The following is a 7837-nucleotide window of genomic DNA, read 5'->3' on the forward strand; positions in this document are numbered from 1 at the left end:
TAAATTGTCTTGCCCGTGTCATAGGATTGCAAGGTTGCCATCAATGATAAAACCTTCAATCACCTACAATATCTCATTGGAGTGTGCATTTGTGAACAATCTCCCCCTTTAGCATTGATGGCAACACTCATGAGAAAAATCCAAAAATTGTCATCCAAAAAGAATCTGCCAGAATTGTCTTACCAAAAATTGTGTACCAAAAGAATATGTGCTCCCCTTGAGTTGATGAGCCATTTGCTGATTATTTTTCTCATTACCACTACTCCCCCTTTGGCATCAATGACAAAGGTTGTCAAAGTGTCAATTGAGTGTGGTTTCCAGTTTCATCCTTGTAACTGGTTGGTTACAATCTGAAAAAGCTCTGCCAATACCAGATTTAGGCTCTCAGTGAACCATTTGCTATCTTTTAATGTGGCCTCTATCCTCTGAATTGTATTGGTAAGGTGTTGCATTTGTTGTGCCAGTGTTTTCTATCCTTGAATTAAAGCCTCAGATATCTCTTTTCTTAAGGAGGCGAGGTAGTCCAATTTTGTACTAAGTCTCCATTTTAGATCTTTTGCCTTTCCTTTTATTCTTTCCTTTTCTCTTTCCAACTTTAGAAGTTCCTCCTCAAAACCTGTTATTTTTTGCTCAAAAACTGATAATGGTTCAGATGAATTAATGAAATTATCGGCTAGTTTATTTATTTCTTCTTGTACCTTGCTGATCTTCCGATCTATATCTACTATCAAAAAGTTATTTTTACATGTATCTCTATACAAAGTTTTAAATTCTTTTAGTGTACTACATAGTTCCGGTAAAAGAGTGTCAAATTGTCTCAAGCACTTCTTTATTTCTTCTTCAAAGAATTTGTGTTTTTCCTTGTCTAGTTTCTCCTTGAATGCTTCCTCATTTATTTGTTCAACTGTCACAGTGTTGTGAGTAATATACTTAGACAATGTGTCAAGTTGATTCAAAGAATCTTTCTTATCTATATTACACTTGGGTGCTATCATTTTCAAAATTGGAATTGTGTCATCAATTGCTTTGTATGCTTGTGAACTACACTCTGTTATCTTCTTGATAGAATCCAAAAGAACTTCTGTCACATTTGTTGGTTTGAATTCTGCATTGGAAGAACCAACAATCTGTATTCTGCCGGTGGGAGCAATTTCTTTGCTTGTGGTGACCTCTGGTAGGTCAGTTTGTGTTTGCATTTTTTTAAGCAAAGGTTTGGATTGCTTAGCTATTGTCAGTGGCACTATCTCTGCATGAACTTGTTGCTATGAGGGAGCCTGTTGCTCTACTTGTTTCTTAGTGTTGACACCTGTCGGTTTACCTTCTATGTTATCTGTTGCCGGTGGCTCATTTGCCACATCTGTTTTCCCTGTTGAATCCTTATCTACCATAATATTGACTTTTTGAGTGTCAATGTTCATTGTATATAACACCTCAAAATTAGGATTTGTGTCCTCATGTGGTATGTCCATACTCTCACTAGCCGGTTGATTGTTAGTTGTAACTATTGGTGGAGTATCTAGAGGCGATGGGGATAAGTTATCTATTATTTTTATGCTGGGTGGTTCACCAACCTTACCTTTTCCCTTATCCTTTGGATATACCTTGATGGGTTTAGGGCTTCGATATTCCTCCTACTTTTCCTTCTCTACAAGGAATATGTCCCATGCATTAGTTGTTTCCTCTGTTACCTCATTCACTCTACCAACCATAAGTTCTACATGCCGGTGTGCAGTTGAAAATACTGACCGGGTAGCCTCAGAGCTCAATTCATCTATCTCTTTAGGTGAGTTAACAGGATGTACAACAAGTAGTTTTTCAATTTTTATTTTCTTATCAAGCTCAATAATAGCTTGCCTTCTAGCTTCAAGTCTTCTGTACAGTTTTGTCGGTATTTCATCAACAACTTGCATAAAAAATTTCTTGTAAATATCCAAGTATAGGATTACACTGTTTTCTACTTTCTCCTTGTCATCAGTTGATAATGAGTCATATAATATGTTAATGTTTTTCAGCTTTCCATCCTCTATTATTTCATTGAGAAGTTTGTCAATTGGAGCAATGGTTTGTTGAGTCTTCTTCTTAGGGGTTAACTTCTTCTTTGGAGTTAATTTCTTAGTTGGGGGCCTTACTACCTATTGTTTTTGTCTGGTTCTTCTAGGAGAAAGTGAAGATATCGGTGAAGGTTTCCTTTTTCTCTCAACTCTTTTGAATGCAGTTGGTATATCACTTTCTGAAGAAGTTCCAACTGGTGAAAGGTGAGTTTCTGGTTGAGGTGCTTCTAACGCATCTTCAGTAATACCAGTTCATTTAAGTACATCTTCCTTAATAGATTTTGCTAGCCTGGATCCTTTTCTAACTGTTGCTTCAACCTTTTTAACATTTTTCTCTGATTAAATTTGTTTTTCAATAGTCTCAGCACTGCCAAATACCTCTTCTTTAGGTTCCTTAGGTGCTTCTAGGAGGGCTTTTGCATATGTTTATATTATGTGGTCATCTATTTCATACCCCATTTCAGTAACCCAGATGGTTCTTGGGATAACTACCTCCATCCAAATTTCATCCTTCTTTATAACAAAACAGATTTCATCCTTATACTTGTTCACAATTGCTTGTGACAATCTGACTCTGGTCTTCATTCAGGCCTTCAATGCCTGAAAATACTCATTTATGTTCTTTTCTCTGTTCTCTCCCATGTTGTTTAGTAAATCTGACAACTGTTTGCCTACCAGTATATCAAAACCAAGATTTCTTATTTTGTGATTTTGTAAACTGAGTCAAACCAGAAGAATGCACCATGTACCCTGCTTAGTACTACCCTTATAACATCCTTGGGAAAATCCAGTATACTGAGAATTTCAGTGAAACCTAGGGTTTCTACTATCTTGTGTTCAGGTTTGATATTTCAGGATTCATCACAAATTACAGATTTATACATATTCTTGATTTCCTCATCACCTAATTCCTCTATATGACAATGTATATACATTCTAGGGTCCTCAACAAAACTACTCCTTTAGGGATTTGAGAAAATGCACCAATATTATCATCTTTCTTGGCAATCTTGGGAACTAACTGGAATACGGGTCTAGGTCGTTTAATAACTTCAACAACAGTAGGGTTTGCAATGAATTTAGGAACAGATGAAGAAGCCATGGTTATAAATACCTTTATCTGCCTTAAGAATGATTGCTTGATGAATTGCTTCACTTCTTTGCTTGGAATGCCTTTGCTCAAGAATTTTCATGCTCTCGAAGGTTTGAATGCTCGGTGAAATGAAAATGGAGCCAAAATACTTGTTTTATAATGTTAATTTTACCGACCACCACATTTAATGCTTGTCGGTTAAGTAATGACTTAACTTATTTGCCGATATAGAAGTAATTTCAACTTCTCACCATCAACCAAGGGAATAATAGTATGTTTCACATTTGATTGCCAAACCCTCAAAGGAATTTTCTTCAGTTAGATGAAGAGTCTCCTACCGGTAGAGTGTTACTCTATTCTGCCGGTGGAGGAGTATTCCTATCACCATTTAGTTCTGATTTCCTGATCCATTATTTTGAGAATTCCTGCTTTACCTCTTCAACTCTTTCTTTACCTTTCAAATTAGCACCATTGTTACTTGTCGGTGATGCCTTACTTCTGCAGAATTTTGCAATATGTCCAATCTTGTTACAAGCATAACAAGTCACATTATTTTTCTAAATAGCTTTCCCATATCCTATGCTGGTTTGTGTTCTACACTGATTAAGTAAGTTTCCAAATCTTCCACAAACATAACATCTTACATTCATTCTGCAATTCTCTGAATTATGACCAATTTTGTTGCATTTGGAGCATTGACCGGTGGGTGTATTAGTGCTCTGATAATTTCTAGATCTACACTGATTTTCTCTATGACCATACTTGTTATAGTTAAAACATTTGCCATTAAATTTATAAACATTGGGTTGTCTTACCGGTTTGCTATGATCCTGTGTGTTTCCAGTACCAGAGCTTTCACTAACTTCAAAGCCAAGGCCACAAGTGTCACCATTAGGTTTCTGATTCTTCAACAAGTCACCAAGTTCTTCTGAGCTTTTCTTGAATTTTTCTTTGTGCTGATTTGCAATATCCAGTTCTCTTTCCAAGATACCTTTCTGTCTCATGAGTTCATTTGAGTCATTTTGTGCATGCATCAGATCTATCTTCAACATATCATTTTCATAGCTAAGTCTTGTGTTTTTATTTGTAGCATCATTCAGTCTTCTAGTCAAGTCTTCTTCATTCTTCTTTCTATCTTCAATTTCTTTACAAAATCTCATAGTCATATCCTGCATCTCATTCTTTGTTGCCATGTTTTCTTGTTTTAGCTTGTTTATCAGATCACTAAGAGTTTCCTTTTCATCATTCTCATTTTCCATCTTTTCACAAAGTTCTCTTCTCTTGTTTCTTGCAATGGTAAGATTTTCTTGAAGTACTTGAATAATATCCTGTGCAACCTTTAGATCATCTTCAAGTTTTATATTTTTCAACTTTTCTGCATCATTGTCTGAGAGAGCTGCTTCTAATTGCTTCATCAAGTTTTCCATCTCTACCGGTGTCAAGATCTTCCTCAAGTTGTTAGGCTTCTGAAAATAGAGGACCAAGCTCTGATACCAATTATTAGGATTTCCAAAGATACTGAGAGGGGGGGGGGGTGAATCAGTATCTAACCGGTTATAAGATTTTCTTAACTTAAAACATGTAAAGCATATCAATATTATATACCAGTAAACAAAAATTAATGCAATAAACACATATAACAACAACCACAGAAAAGAACACCGTAACACAATTGTTTAACGAGGAAACCCAGTGTGGGAAAAAACCTTGATGGGATTTGTGACCCACAATATTCACTTACTGGCCAATAAGTGAATATTACTCTTACAATGGGGGCCTGCACATGTAGGAAGCCCAAGTGGCTAGAGCTCACTACTCAATTACAAAATGGGAAGTCTCACTGACTTACAAAATGGATTATGTAAATCCAATCTCTTGTACTACTTCAAAATAGCATCTCTTATGCCAGATCTAGTACTGGTTTTAGCTCTACTTCATACATAAACCCTTAACCTATACTTCACATAATAGGTCTGCCTTCTTTCGCCTATCTACTTCCTTTTTTAAAATGTTCTATAATGATCTCATACATATATGAGTCATTTTACAACTTGCCAAGTCGGCTTATAATGATTTTACAATAATTTACAAAATATATTATAAACAAAATTCCTGTCGGCCTGGGTGCCAGTATACTTCCTTTCATTGCCAGTGTTCTATGTGCCAGTGTAGAGTCTATCCTTGCTGGTACCGGTAAATTGTCTTGCTAGTGTCATACAATTGCAAGGTTGCCATCAATGACAAAACCTTCAATCACCTACAATATCTCATTGGAGTGTGCATTTTCCAACAAAATTTACCTTGCAACAAAATATTAAACCCTAACTTATTTAGGGATATAAAGAAAATAAATAATAGATATGTATGTTAAAAAAGAAACAGAAACCCCAAATAGGGTTTTTATTAATTAAAAAAAAAGAAATATTATTATAAAAGGGGATTCTTTTTTAATAAATTTGAAATAAAGTGAATGGGGAAAACCCCATTTCAATAAAGTTAAATTTATAAAGTTATAGGGATCTGTTGGTGTAAATAATTATTTATGCTGGATATTATTACACTTTACTTAAGTTTACTTAGGTACATGCATTTCATAGTAGTTTGGGTATGAGACACTTGGGTGTTTATGCCACATTGGGATAGTGTGTGTAGGAGAATTTCCACATTTTATGGTGTGATCTTGTTACTACTCTATCATATCTACTTATTGTGGAGTGATAATTCTACCTTTGGTGGGTAATCCACCTCATGTGGAATATTATATTGTTTCTCCTACCTACCACACCTATTTCCTACCTACCCTAGTTTCTTATTAAGCCACATATCATGTTTGTGTGCTCACATATCCATATAGCCTTCCCTATATATGCAGGCTCATATTCATTGTATGAACAACTATTGAACTATTGATCATTTATCTATTGATGAGAATACAATTTATTCTTGTCCTATATTTTGTCTCTCTATTTTGTGCATTTCATTGAGCTCTTGATCTTGGAAAAATCTTACTTGGTATCAAAGCCATTAGAGTGTCATTGATTCATCTTTAAGAGGCATTATTGTGACGTTAAGAGGCAAATCTGATGAGCAACATCTTTTGGAGGCGTCCTAGACCAGATCTGACCTCGCCATTACGTTTGAGTGGTCGTTTTCATGAATTTTGACAATAAATTTTCCTATATTAGGTGAAAGTCAAATTTGGGGCTTGGAGAAAAATTTTGCCCAATTTGGGCGGTACAGTATGGATTTTTGAAATTTAAAAAAAAAAAAAAAATCTAAAAATTCTATTTTTATGGGGGTTTAACCCCCCCATGACACCGTATTGCAGAATTTTTTTTGTAGGGCCCATCGACACTGCTGCTTCTGATGGCTGCTCCATGCCCGACCCCCCGTCGATGACTTCTCCCACTGCCGCCTGTACTGACATCCATAACCCATGCTCCTTCGGTGTGTACCTCCCACTGGGCTTCCCATTTTGGCAATTGAGTTCCCTGTCGCCGACGGCCACCTTCGTTGTCTCCCGATGTCGTGAACTTCATTGGTCTACACATCCCGGTGGCCTTGTCTCTGCCACCAATCTTCGACGCACCTTTGCCCACTGGCACCAGCCCCACCGCCCTCCGATATGCCTCTACCCTCCAGCACCAACCCCGCTGCGCTCCAATGCGCTGCTACCGTCAGTCCTTGCCGCATGACACCACGCGGCCCCATAGCCCCTTCCACATGGCTCGTCCAGTCTCACAGTACCGATAACTCATCTCCCACTTGGACTATCCAGTCAACAGCCCAGTCACTAAACCGTACCTTCCATGTTAGTGCGACCTCTTCAAATTTATGTATGACACTTGGCATCATCTAGTTCTGCCACGTGTCAGTCTGTACGGTACGAATGCCCAGTTAGAAAGGAGGCAAAGTTTTGGCAACAACCTTACAAACGTCAAATTTAACCTCATGTTTTGTTGACGTCATCATTTAAAAAAAAATTGGTAGGTGCCCTCCATTGAGCTTTTTAATTTTGCAATTCAACTTCAAATGGCCATATCTTACTGATTTTTTCTCATTTTTGGGTGCAATGTTTTTTGAAATGGGTTAATTTTTTATGTACGTTCTGGTGGTGGCGTTATTTTTTGATTTTGATGGACATAGTTTTCAGAAATCTGAGTTTTTGGTGATTGTACCTGTCCAATCCTCATTTCTGCAACTTTCGGGACTTTGTTTGGGCTCATCCAAACTCCTTTTCAGGTGTCATTTTTTTTAAAAGTGCATAATTTTTTGTCTACTTTCATAATTTGCTATCCTTTGGAAATGATTTTGAGCAAAAATTGTAATTTCAACATATGGCCTTTTTTGGCCAATTTGGCACTTATATTGCATAGATCTATCTTGTTGGTTTTTTGCATTGTAGTTCTCAGCCTATTGGGGTAGTTGTAAAACAAAATGAGAAGTCCACCTTGTCATTGTTAGCAAGTGGCCTATTGTACATGTACTACATATAAAGTGTCAAAATCATCCTTTTTTGGGGGGGGTGGGGGTATACTTTGATTAATGATTGAATTTGGGGGGGTGTCTCTTGTGCTTTTGTGTTCTTCTGTTCTTTCAATTTTTCTACTATGGGTTCTCCTAAGTTTCCTCTCTTAACTCCTCATAATTATGCTACTTGGAAGATTGATGCATAGAGTAAACTTATGGAAAA

This window comes from Cryptomeria japonica, chromosome 9 (assembly GCF_030272615.1).
Source record: "Cryptomeria japonica chromosome 9, Sugi_1.0, whole genome shotgun sequence".
Taxonomy (NCBI): Eukaryota; Viridiplantae; Streptophyta; class Pinopsida; order Cupressales; family Cupressaceae; genus Cryptomeria; species Cryptomeria japonica.